Source organism: Lepeophtheirus salmonis, chromosome 5, assembly GCF_016086655.4.
Source record: "Lepeophtheirus salmonis chromosome 5, UVic_Lsal_1.4, whole genome shotgun sequence".
Lineage (NCBI taxonomy): Eukaryota > Metazoa > Arthropoda > Copepoda > Siphonostomatoida > Caligidae > Lepeophtheirus > Lepeophtheirus salmonis.
The window spans coordinates 62,144,867-62,159,595 of record NC_052135.2 but is presented as its reverse complement, the minus strand read 5'-3'; the positions used below and the strand labels follow the sequence as shown (position 1 = coordinate 62,159,595).

Sequence of the window (14,729 nt, the reverse complement as noted above, 5' to 3'; positions counted from 1 at the left end):
AGGAGTACTTGGGACTGTCCTCTTACACAATGACCCCAAGCCACCTGTTGAAGGACACTCTAAAGGAAAGGAGACTCCCGAGGTTCAAGAAAGTTTGTACGTAAATCAAGGCAAATGTATCGACATTAAAAATTTTCTCTGACGAGAAGATTTTCACCGTGGACCAGGTCTACAACCGTTGGAACGACCGTTGGCTTTGGGGGATCACCATAGGAGGTCAAGGGGGTTCAGTACAAAAGATCCGGCCCAAACAATGGTCCTGGGGTCGTGGCGTCCGACGGCAAGAAGATGCCTCACTTCTTTTTATAGGCTGGGGAGAAAATCGGCCATGAGGCCTACTACAAGGTGCTGAGGTTCACCATACTGCCATGACTCAAGGTTACCTACCCAGAGGACAACTATATGGGGACCCAAGATGGTGCACCCTCTCACACATCTGCCAACTGCCAGAAGTTCTGCGCCGACAACATGGCTGATATTTGGCACAAGGATATATGGCCATCATCTTCACCGGATTTGAAACCGCTGGACTTTGCTGTGTGGGGCACTTTGGAGAAGGAGACTAACAAAACATCTCAACCAAACGTGAACACTCTGAAGTCCGCCATTGTGAAGGAGTGGAACAACTTGTCCGAGAAGTTCATCATCAACTCCTGCTAAGCTTTCTGTCGCTATGTGGAGGCTGTGATTGCTGCTGAGGGTGGCCATACTGAGTGAACAAGTTTCTCAAAGGTCGTGTCTCAAAATCTCCCGAATTTCTGAGCTAGCCCCATCCCTGAAACAAAACTTTTCCTTATAAAAAGAAAGAATGAAAATATCCTAATATAAAAAAAAAATAGTTATCACAGTCCCCCTCCCCCCTTCCATCCCCTCAAATCAAACATCTTTCAGACGCTCATGTATGTGCATGTGAAACGCCCTTTATGAATTTTTTGTTTTAATTAAAGTATTGAAAAAAAGTCCCGAGAACGCTGAAGAGACCGTTGGTTCTCCATCCAGACTGTCTACAACCTGAATTGATTTCAAACGATTGAAATCAACATGAGGACATTTTTTTGCATATTTAATATTTCTAAAAACAAAGAAGAACAAAGGCCCAAAAAAGGCTAACTTTTTTTTTTTTTCTCCTACTGTTGGAATACTCTTAATTTAATAGTATGGAGAGTAATTGGGTTTAACACGTCTTTTTATGTTCTGGATACTTCTATCAGTAAATTACTCACAGATTTAGTTTTGTATTAGTATATATATAAATACTATTTTACAAATTTAATATTGTCTTACAATTAACCAATATCTCGTTTTCTGTACTGGCCCTTGCTCTGAACATCTTGCCAGAAACACCTTGTTGCTGATGTTCAGGTAGTTAAGATAAGTATTCCAGAATTTTAGCTCACACAGCCATTACAGCTGCCATGAGGAAGTATTTTCGTCTAAAAACTACATTGATTTTCTCTGGACCATATTCTACATTGTAAAGTAAAGTGTAGTTAGATCAAGTGATGTCAAAAGTGCTACAAATTGTCTTTGCGTCATTCATGCACTTTTTTCGCAGTGTTTCTGACAAAACCCTGTTGCAATGCTTCTGACTTGGGTAACGAAATCTCTACAAACCATAATTGTATTTTAAATTAAATGGGACGTTCATTCTGGACTATCTTGTCCGGTTATGTACGTAGAAAACCTTGGAATTTGAGGTACATGGAATAACCAATCATGCAGCTTAACATATTTTTCCTTTCTTCTCCTCTTCTAGGAAATAAAGTAAAAACTAAAGTTGACCCATCATTCCTTTTTTTCTCTTACAAACAATACCTTCTTCTATAATCCTTTCAAATGGGAATACAAATTGTGAATGAGTGAAATTCAGCATGATTTTACGAGAGGTTGCGCGATTTAAAAAAATATTATCCGATTAATTACTATAGTAATATTGTATATTTTTCATCTAACTTTTTTTTTATATAAAATTCGGAATCAGACAACTATTCCACTATCCATGCAGTACTGAAATCTAAATTACACTGTATTTTGTTGTAGGCTGTAAATTTTTTTTTTTCCCCCTATTATTGCTCTGAATATTGATGGGCTTAATTTAAACAAGCATTTGTGAAGCTATCAATTTTCTACAATTATTAAACAAAAATAATTATATTATTGGGAAGAATTAACAAACTACGAATGATTCAATGTTTTGTTTCTATTTTTCAATGGAAAAGTTGTAAGATATAATGAAAATAACGACGGCCCGTTGGAGAAAAATTCCGTTTTTTAAAGACAATTTTATAAAATGTACAATTTTAATTTTATAAATATCAATAACATGTTCAAAAATAACAACAGTTTCTTAAAATTAATAATACTTCAAAACGAAAGACAATTTCTCCATAGATTGATCAAGGACACTTTTGTCAGGCACACATAGTAAATTAACGATATCTGCTTGATATATGAAAAGAGCAGATTTTAATAATATTTAATTATAATTTTTTCTTAAATGAGAAGTTTTTGTATTCATTTTGTCTTCAAAATTAATTATTTTGAACACATTAATATGCATTGTGATACTGCCAGAGACAGTCGACTTGAGAGTATATATTTTACACCTGCGGGTACAGAACGTAAACAATCTTATAGTTTTCTATGATATAAAAAATGAGATAATATTTTGAGTAGATAATAGTGAAATATTTTTACTCAAATATTTTTGTTAATATTGAATCTTTGAGAATTGTGGAATTGTGGACTCCAAAGAAATTAGCGGAAGAAGCTCTGGGAAAAATATTTTAACCTTCCATGACCTAAAAGTGCAAATCCTCTTTTGCAATGGTATTTTTACTAACCTTTAAAACGAGCGACAAAAGATTTTATTGTTTCTAGACCCTCAAATCTTAAAATGACTTTTATTAAACCAAGAGACTAAGATTAATCTACTTTTGAATACAATTTAAATTTGTTAAGACTTCGAGAAAATTGGAGGAAAAAAATTTCATCTTTCCTCATGTATATTTCGGATGGTAGGATATTTACTCCTGAATTTCAGATCTTTGCCAATTGTACCTAATTCTATAACCCATGCAAAGAAGTTTAGAACTTTTAAGTCATTCATATAAACCTTAATTTCTCGCTGAATTTATAATCTCCACTCTTTATCTAGAAATTAATTACCTTTTACGATAGAAGTTTAAACATCTTAATGAGAATACATCCTTCTAGGATTCTAAGTGGGGGAGGGGGTATGCGAATGGTACAAGAAAATCCTCTCTCCCAAGATTCTGAGCTATGAGAAATTTTTATAATATTATTTCAAAATATTTCTATACTTCTAAGATTTGATCAATGTTTAAGTTCCTCATTAATTCTTTCAGTACAATTCCAACTTTAGAACATAAGTTAGCTTTTTATTTTTGCTTGGCTTTCATAGTCACAATTTTCGCAATACATCATTGATGTGTAATCATTCATGTTGTTTTGGATGTATTCATTGTACTAAAATTTTATATTAAAAATATGTAAATGACTCCAAACTTATTCATATACTCGTATGTACTATTAAAGTAGCAGGACGTATTATCTTTAAGGATTTTTTAGTGCGTAAGGATTTGTTGTTATAAGTATCAACCATAGCGTTGTAGGGATTTAATATTCTGAAAACGATTATAATGCATAACTAATTATATTAGTAAGTGATATTTTAATTAGTTATCCTGAAAAAAGTCGAAATATCTGGTTTTTAACAACGTGGTGTTGTAGAAAATAGTAAGGAATTAAATTGAAGTTAATTAAGGCCATAAAATCTTCACAACGACGAATAAAAAAGATTGATAAAATTGAGAAAATAGATTTTGGTCGTGGATGGTGAGAATTTGCATGTATTTGAAAAAAAAATCGTAGAAAAGAAGATATATTAATAAATGGAATAATGTATTAAGTAGTATCTGTCTTTATGGGAGGTGTTTCAAAATGATTGTTGTTGTTTATAATTAATTAAAGATGGCGACCAAAACCAAGAACAGACATTCAGGAACCAAAGATATTCTCGCTAGAGCTATTACAAGTCTTAAAAGTAATATGAATCTTAACGAGGATAATTTATCTAATTCATTCAGGATGCAAAAATTACCGGATGTCATTGAACACTGAGATTATAGATATAGATGTGTTGAAGATGGTGATAATGCATGGATGGATTATAATAAAGTAGAAAACAAAGAATAAAACGATAAAATTATTCAATTGGGTCTGCATCAGTTTGAGTTCATTTTGACGCTAGCAAAATTACGAAGTTGGTTACTAATACAAGTAAAATGAATGGTATTGGTTTTGCTCCAATTCAAAAGGATAAAAGTAGTGAATGTATAAAAAATATTTAATTCATTGTGGTTCTTGAACATTAACTCGAACATAAGCACGATATTTTACAATAATGGAACTTGAATGTTTAGCTATTGGCTAGTGAATGCAAAAATGTTTACACCATTTTAAAGGGAGTATTTCTATGTATTCTAAGTATATTCAACCGAGTTGATACATTAAATCCACGATTAGTAACTATATAATAATGTCCAAAATATATGGAAATTCAACCCAGTCAACCAAAACCAATCGATAAAACGATCGCAACCTATGGAACAAGTATACATGTACTTATTTTACTAGGATAAGAAGGATTTTTTATTGATGGCTGATAGATTTACAGGATTTTCTTGGTTTGAATCGTAGAAAAAGACTAAGACAACAGAGGTTACTAATATTCTACTCCATTGGTTTATGACTTTGGGTTCCGAAACATGTAAGAAGTGATGGTGGCTCATAATTTGAAAGTGAAGAATTGAAAGAATGGTTGGGTGAGCTTGTACTGTAATTATTCCATGTAATGAAGAAAAAAAAAATACGAAACCTAATAAAAAATTAGAGGTATTTTCAGTTCATCTCTCTATTTTAAAGTTTATGCCTTGTCTTTATTAATGTTGACTTGTTGTTGTCCAAGTAAGGGACTGTCTATCCTGTGTCTAAAAAGGCTAAAGTTACGCCTCAAACTTCAATTTACAAATCTAAATACTCCCTTTATTTATTTACGAAGGTTGAAGAGTTGAAAAACGAATGGTTTCGAGCTATTTCCTGTATCCCTAACAGTTGTTGTTCCTTTGAAATAGTCTCATGTTTCTACTTAACATCTGTACGAGTCATGCTAGAGTGAAAAGTCTCAAATCTTTCAAGGTTGAAACAAACCTGATTTTATGAAAAATGCAAGGTTCAATGGGGATGCAGAACCAACAATTCCCCCCCTGAAGTATCAGTATATTTATCTAGTATCCCAATACTAAAAAGACAAAGCTCATTAGACACGTCCACTAAAAGATGGCTGGTCAAAAACCTTTAATTCCATTTCTGTACAAGTTTAAATTTTTAAAACTGAAAATCAAAAAAAAAAAAAAAACTTAATAAAAATAGGTCATCCTTCCCAGAGATGGATAAATTGTTAAGCTTAAAGAAGTCAAATAGAAACTCGATAGCCTATGCTTGCTTCATAATATTCATCAAATCAATGAATTTGCCAGTGGTACTTGAACTCCTATATAATCTTCAAATTCGAGGTGGTATGTTTCTATTATTTTTTTTTAATGGTAAAAATATTTCCCACAAAGAAGTGGATCATATTTACAAAACTCAATTCATTCAAAAAATTTCTAATGTAAACAATATCGTATTATCTTCAAGGAACGAACTTTCTTCCTTTCCCTCTCAAACATCAAAGTGGCTGAGAAACTTTTGGAGTCAACGACATAAGAGGAAACATCTAAATATAATAATCCTATTAGTTTTATTATTTAGCTGCTACATTTACACTTAATTTATGTGAAAGGAAGACCATATTCTGCAAAAATTATGAGAATGTCAACTTGATGTGAAATTATAAGTCCAGTTCTTTACAATAAAATTGATAAGTAAGACTACCAATCATTTTATATATCTGTAAAACATCATTTTATAAAAACTGAGGAGTTCCTTGAATATTGATGGGGGTATTTACATTTTAAATAGTTTCTATCTCTTTATAAGTATAAATACGTTGATTCAAATGATAAAATTATAACCATTACCATAGATGAGATTTATTCTGCTCAATAGGTTGTAATTGTAGAAGAAAAAATTCATAAATGCCAAAACACTGTATAGTCCGCAAAAAAACATTGTTCTTGACCAATATATTCATATGATACACATCACTACGATCAATTCTTCTATATTAGGAATTGTTTTATGAAAGTTTATAATCTAGTAACTAAAATTTGAAACTGTTGCTATAATAATTGATGTTCATTCAGTAAATTGAAAATTTCACCTGACAGAGCTCGGAAAGCGTACTTCAACTTTTTATATCTTGAATCCCTTTTAGATAACTGAACAAAAAGTTTTATACACTTCGATCCAGTTTATATTTAAAAAAGTAATAATTATAATTTTGTCGATTGTTCTTGGGTAAATTAGTCATGCAAAGGAGATTTATCAAATCGAATAATCATGTCACATAGTTATTGCTACTCAACCCATAGAAAAATTGAACGTGAATTTAAAAGTAAGATTTTTCCATCATTATCATTCAGCTCTTAGTGGACTTGACTTTTATTCCACAAAGAAACCAGTGAATCACAGATAAAGAAATACTGCTGAAATTCTGAAGATAATTTAATTAAAACAAATATATAGCTCCTTGAATGTTTGTTCTACTTTTTTTCATGTTTCCAAAATAGACACATCTTTACAGCTGGTACATAACAACACATGATAGAGATCAAATTAATTTTTCAATTTTATTTGCGAAATGGATTAAAAAATATTATTTTAATTTTTCAAAGGAAAATATTCTAAATTATTAACTCTAGTTACCTTTTATACACCTCATGAACAGTCGTTAGATCTGAATGAGCTAGGTAAGTACAGTGCACAATTTATACTAGCTCTAAAATTTAATTATGACTCCATAGATCGCAGATTCGAGTGGTACATACAACTAAGAGGTGAAATTTATATATTAGTTGTAGCCAGTTTTTGGAAGAAGAAAAAAAAAATATGTATGTAAATGTATTCTTTATCCCATTGGAAGTAAGTTTTTCCAGGCAATAACATTTACAGTTTTAATGCAATTGATCAAGACATTAATTTAATATTAACTTAAATAGCATTGGATTACTTCTTGTTTTTCCATCAGGATATTATAATTTTATTTGTTAGAAAAGTGGTTACACAACTTCTCCCGACTAAAACAGTCAAACTCAGATTGATGTCAAAAATCCCATTTAAAACAGGGGAAGTCAAGTTTAATGGAACAGACACCAAAGTCGAAAAATCATTTTGAATAGTATTAATAAAGACGTCTCAAAAGACCAACAAGCTACATCATATATTTGTTATATCCACATATTTATAAACTATTTTATACTGCTTAATACAACAATTTTGTTCTTTATCTTTATTTGTGACTTAAATCATTCTATATGATCTTTTTTGACCAAAATATACAATATTTTGATTAATATGCTTACAATTTTTTTGTGAGTGATTGAAATAACCAAATTCAATGCCAAAAAAAAAAAAAAAAAAAAAAAAAAAAAAAAAAAGATTCAATAAAAACTTATACCTAATGAAAAAATCATGTATTATACTGATCCAATAAATAAATAAATAATGTCAAGGAATGTTAAATATTATTTAATTCTACAAAATGAAAAATATATGGTTTTAGTAATATGCATATATAAAAGTTTTTTATGACTGAACACGCCGCCTTATAGTCATCTCTTAAATTCTAAGTTTATTGGCGAGCTTGAAGAAAGTTATTCTTTATACCCAAATATGTAAAAATATGAAGAGTATTTTTCCAACAAATTTTGCTAATGATAGTTTCCAAATATTTTTTAAGTATACTTTTATTCGTTTTTGAATATTTGATAGAGTAATGAAATCCTTCGAATTTGTAGTTCGTTTTTCTTGAGATGACACTTTTGAGTCAAAACATGGAAAGGCTATATTTTGTTTGTATAAATACCAAAGGCTCCTGGATTTTTTTGTTACAGCATCCTACATTGCTTGATGTATATTTTCAAAATTTTCTGATGTATATATTCTTTAATAAATATAAATATTACGAATTCCTTTAATTTCATTACAAGTGAGTATGAATTGATCTCGAAACATCTATGTCTTGAGATCGTACAATGTCTTACTCATCCAAAGAATGGTTCATAACTCTTGTTACAATAAAGTGTATACCTTGGGGAGGATTACCACCTAAAAAAATGATAACTAGTTCTAACAACTCACTATAATCATTTCATACCAGAACACATTGAAATTTTATCTAAACAAAGTCAATTATCTTATCCTTCATATATTAAATGACATTGAAATCATTGCTCATAACCGACTTAAAATCTTTTTGTCAATCATTCCCCATTCTGATTGAAACCTTTTAAAAACTTCAATATCAGGTCCAGATAAGGGACAATACGAATGGAGAAAACATTTCCTTAAACCAATTCATATACATGATGTCGACAGTGTAAGTATAGAAGATTTCTTTCCAATTTTGACTCTATTAATGCACATTCACCACTGATCTGACCAGTGTTGATAGTTTTTGTATCAAAACATAGTGTTGCACCAAATGTTCGACATCTCAATCCTCTAACATCTGGCAGATAGCGTTTGTCTGGATATTACCAGTTCCAGAGACTAACTTAGGAAAACTGAGAAGAAGGTTAGAAACGATTTCAGATATAATTATAGTTACATGATCGACCATTTTTTTTATTCAGGCACATCAACCATACCTGGTTGCATGTTATTTCCGATTTTATGCAATGTTACATGAGGATATAAAAAAAAAGCAAAACCAGTTTTCTCGATTATAACTTTGCGCCGTTTAGTTCGGTTTCTTGATATCCAAGTAACCAGAAATCTTTGTTTGGCTCCTTGTCAATTCTGCCGTTACCTCAGTATTCTTTGTTAACATTTAACTGAATAAATATTTTAAGTCATAATATTACAAATCAAAAAAAGAAATAGTTGCATGATTAACAGGATAAGATGCAAAAGTATGTCACAGTTATTTTTTAATAATCAAATACCAACCTTAAATGAAGGAACTCTGTTCTCATTTTAATATTGTGCAGTTTTACCATTAATATTTGGCTGTTTAATATCAACAAAAAGTTAGATAATATGCACTATTAGTTATAGGTTAAAAAAATCATAAACTCATATTCCATTAAAAATCGAAGAAACTATCGTAATTAATAGACAAAATGATTTTTAAATTTTTTAAAGATTATTTACAGATTTAAAAAAATTATCAGATACAATTAATCATATTTGCTTGTTTGTTGGAAGGTAATCAAGAAGAAGACAATTTTTTTTTGAAAAGAACATCAATTTTCAAAACTTTTGGCGTTGGAGAACCTCGAAAACTTTTCAAAATTTATACAAATTTGTCAGTTATCGTTTTTTGCCTAAAAGCATGTTTTTAGCCTATGAGAGCTCAACAATTTCAAAAAAAAAGTTAGAAATGGACCTGTCTAATTTACATATACAATAACTATAGTAGGTATGTATTGACCTTTTCTGAAATATTTTCCTTAAATGAGTATAAGAAGGGAAGGGAAATAAAAGTGTCTATTCATTTATTCTAGTATTCCCTACATATACCTATTTTGTTCAACTATATGATTTGTACTCAAATTTATGGGATGAGTTTAGTTACCCAATAATGTTATGTTATGTTATGTAATGATGAGTTTAATAATGGTGCCAAATATTATATTATTTAAGCACCAAAACATGCTTCTGGCATACCAAGTACACGGACTTTCTGTTTACCTCTGTGAAAATAAAAGTAAAAGTCAATTTGTCTTAAAAAATCCTCCACTTTGTGTTAGAGTATTTCTTATTTTGTTGAAATATCCGAGTCGCCTTCTCAAAATCTATTCCTTTTTATAGAAAAATAAAATTGACTTAGTTTGAGCAAAATTGAATAATGTTTATGTATCTTGTAGACAACTCTTTATGTGAGTTGTTTAAATTAAATTCGGAATTAATCAGTTCAAAGTGTATTTTGCCCTTTTTATTTGTGTAAAAAGTATTTTAAGTGCTAGAAGTCCCGTTTTCCGTTGTTTTTTTTGGACTACAGTGTACTCGAGGTCAGTTTTTGAGAGTCGAAAGTTGTATTTTGAGATCCCTAAAATAAAGCAAGTCATTGTTTTTAATTGTTATTTTCCTCTTTGGAGGGTGTTTATATTTTATTGCATATACGCAAATTATATAACTTTATGTATTTGATTATAAAGAAATAATCGGAACTTTAAAAAAAGTCTACTAAACCTCTCAATAAACTTCCTGATATCAGGAAATCATCAAGGAGGGATAGAAGAGGTTACTCAAATGTCCTCAATGAAAATAACAGCATTCATAGAGATGCAACGGTTCGTATGAACCTAGATAATAACTACAAATGTGAGACTTATGTGCTCATAATGGAAAATGCAGAAGTACTTAAGAGGAGAAAATGTTAAACACATTAATATTTACGATATTGCAATGAAATATGGTTTTAATGAGTATGAAATTGCGGTTGCTGATCCTAGATATAGCCTAGGTGAAGCTTGTTTCCCTTTAGACATTAACGATCGAATTGATGACTTGAAAAAACAGAAGGAGATGAAATTAAAAAATACAAACTGTTCATTAAAGGATGTCACTTTAAAGTAAAATTAATTGATAAGGTTAATTTTAATAAAAAGATAAAATTGATTGTGACGCTTATCAATAACTTAAAAAGAGTAAATAAGGCAAATATGGTTAAATAATTGAAACAATTTGGTGAAGTAATATACCACAACAAAAACAACAAACAAACAATGGCTGATAATGCGGAGGAAAATATAAGAGTTATAAGGAAATTTGGCAAGATAGTGACTACATAGTGAAAATTGTAGCGTATTCTTCGTCTATACCTCTAACTTTACCATTTCATGGAAGTTTAATTAATTTGTGTTAGGTTTAATTTGGTGGTCATTTTAAAAAGTACTGTCCAGAGGAGAAAGTATCCTGGCAAAGAAATAAAAAGTATTCTCGGATTGACCTAGTGTTCATGTCCTAAACCAAAACAAAACTGTAGACAGAGAAATATATATCTCTAAGCCAGCATTTGATCATAAACTAAATTTTTATGTCAAGCTATTCAAACTTCCGCTGCAGAATTTTTCGGGAAAGGAAAAAGGAAAAACAAACATATCGAAACTAAGTAGAAAAACTATTTAATTCTAGCTCTTTTTTAACTGGAACCTTTACGGCAGATACTGTTAATTCATTTAGAATAGAAGAAATAGTCGAGAAGGAAATAAATAAGTGAAGGATGAAAGTGATTCAAACAAAGACTTAAAAATTTGCCACGACAAAAAAATAAAAAAATAAAAAATACTCACCTCCCGGGATAAAAAAGATTATTACTAGTGGCAAAGTAATTACAAGCCAAAATATATTTAAAAGTATTTTCATTCGGGTTTTCAATCTGAAGTCCAAATTGAGAGGATTTTTTCCCCTATAAGGCGTGGATATAGCCTGAATGATAACATTTATTCAATAGAAAATATCAATAATTTCGTCATAAAAAAGTTTAAAGCTGACAGGGCTATATTACAAAAAAAATGGCTCAGGAAGGTTTAGTAGAAAGAAAAATCCGATGTTTCAAGTAATATCCAAGCAGCTATCAAATTAGCCAGTACTAGAAAAAAATATAAAGCTATTATTGGAGTTGACTTAAGTAAGGCATTCGATAAATCATTGTCATATTTTTAAAGCTATTAAGAGACTTCTCTCCAAAAAGTTTTTTTAATCCTGTGAGGGTACTTTTATATTATGGTTCATCAAATACTTCGTTAAATGGAGTAGAAAGTAAACCAACTTATCTGAAAAAAGCTGCAGACAAGGCTGCCCTCCCCGCACCTCTTTTATTCATTGTATCCATAGAAGAATCAATTATACATATTTTAAAGAAATACGGTGGGTTTGGTGTTTATTTTAATAACAACCCGCATCTGATCGATACTTATGTAGATGATATCACTTTAACAATAGAAGTTAATTTAGAGAAACAGTTTCTTAAAAGAATCAATATCCCGCTGGACTTCTTCGAAAAGTATGAGAAAAGATCTGGTTTAAGACTCGACAGGCAAAATACCTCCATTCTTCCTCTAAGTCCTTGGAAACCAAGTGAGGATCAAAAAGTAACAAGTTGTTAAGTCGAAAATAAAATAGAGATCTTGGGCATGATTTGAGGGTGTCAAGACGCTCAAATTTTGAATTGCCATTTTATAAATTGTTCTATTTACCGAAACCTCGCAAGGTGGAGAAATTTTAATCTTCAGAGGAGTATTGATCCATATAACAGACAAGTAGTTCCCCTAGTTATATACAAAATTTGCTATGAAGTTGATGAAAGAGGAACAATAATGGCTTACAAAATATTTCACCAATGCTATTTTACCTAAATCACTCATTGGAGGTGGAATATTACTTCTACTTAATTGAATATATATCGATATGTCCAAGAAATTCGACTTTGAATGGAGGAGACTGGTTTCATCCAGCGAGTACTAACAGCTCAACTCATTATTTGGCCAACTGTTCGTTTATTCTATGGCAATTCTATTCTGGTTATAATACGAGGCAAGGTTAAGATGCCTGTCCTCTTTAGGCATCTTAACAATCCAAAAAAATTAGGAGAAGACGCCCTCGCAAAAAATATTTTAACCTTTCATATCCTATTGGTGCAACTCCTCTTTTGCGATGGTCGTTTTTACTTCCCTTTAAAAAGAGCACAAAATATTTTATTGTAACTCAGCCCTTGCATCTTAAAATGACTTTATTAAACCAACCGAACAAGCTCAATTTATTTGTGATAACTATTTAAATTTGTTAGGACTTCGAGAATCGGAATATTTTTTTTTATCTTCCCTTATGGTTTGATCGGATGGTAGAAAATACCGCGTAATTTCAGATTTCTGTGAATTTTATCAAATATCATACACCATGCAAAGATTGTCAGAAATTTTTTAACAATATACTGCATACCTATGTGGTTTGTAGGCCTGTCAAAATTCTGGAAAGATTCGTCCCCATCAACATCAAGGTTATGAAAAATGGACCCTTGAATTAAATCAAACCTTCTATACTCTTCGGATTATCTCAAAGGAAGAAGAGGTCTCCACATAACTCTAAAGCCATTGATTTTGCTTTATTAAGCCCCAAAGCATTAATTGCTGGAAACCTTATATTCAATGAACCAAAATACCCTTACGAACTTAGGGCAGTTTATATGGCATCTGTTGCTAGGTATACCACCCTTTCCGTGAAAATCCCCAATGCTGGTGACACGTCCTAGATCCCTATCCATCGAAACACTCCAAAATAAGAAGCTACTAAAGTGAATCCACAGAATTTTTAGAATTTTATACCCAGAATCTTGATTGCCAGTGTTTATTTTGGTTTTAATTATTTTTATATAGTAACAATTAAGGATGTGTTTAATTAATGATGTTTTTTAATACTATTATTATTGATGTGCTTCATTTTTTTAAAAATTTTTAATCAATGACCCTTAACTTTCCCCAACTGTTTCCATAAAATAGACTATTTTATGTTTTTATTTTTCAACTGGCCTCTTTGATATATATTTTTGAAAGTTCTTATATGAATCAATAACTTTAAAGTATAATGCTTATTTATGTGATTGCTTTGTACGTGTAAAAGGAATGACGAATAAATAAAAATTGGCATAGTTTGAGTAAAATGGAATAATGTTTATAGGTAGATCAAAGACCTCAAAGTTTTAAAAATTGGCATAGTTTGAGTAAAATGGAATAATGTTTATAGGTAGATCAAAGACCTCAAAGTTTTAAAAATTGGCAATTAAAAAAAAATGACTTATTTCTCAAATATTATGAAAATGATTTACGATACGGATTTTTATGTTTAGAATTTTTCAAGAGGATTTACTCTTACAAATATTATTGTTTTTGAGAAAAAAAAATATATAATGTGAATTACAATACAAAATAGTTGAAGAGAAAGCTAATGGATATAAAACGTATTGCGCGCGAAGTTTTTATATTTTCTCTATTTTTCACAAAAAGGCATTTAGATTTTTTTTTGTAATATTTTCATTTTGTTGAATTTTTAAGGTTTAAGAATGTCAATTTGTTCTTTTTGATTATAAAAATACATATTTTATTACTTAACAACTTTTTGTACAAAAACATAAATGTCTTCAAGTTCGAGTACATCTTTTGATGATATTTAACCACTTGTAATAAGAATTAAAGTTGTGATTCATCAGTTGTTAACGATCTACTAAATTATTGAATAACTGCCACTCCTCGTTTATCTTGGTCATTGATAACTTTAAAAACATAAATTATTTCAAAGGGTTTCCTATAATCATAGTTGTCGACAATTTTGGATCGACTCTTAAAAACTCTTCCTCAAGTTTCAGCATCTGAATGATATTATTTGTTTTGTTTTGATCAAAGTCTTCTAATTTTTATGGTTAATTTTTGTTTTTGAATTTTAGTTTTATTTTTCATTTCAAATAATTATTCCTGTTGGATTGCCGAATTGACTCAACTATCAAATAAAGTCAAATCAACAAGGTCTCACAATAAATACCATAA

General features: G+C 30.3%; 1 long non-coding RNA gene across 1 annotated transcript in view; it reads right to left on the bottom strand.

The window, feature by feature from the left end:
* LOC121118580 (uncharacterized) overlaps positions 1-14,729 on the bottom strand; it is a 29,900-nt gene that overhangs the window by 1,965 nt on the left and 13,206 nt on the right. The gene's annotated exons all lie outside the window — the stretch shown is intronic.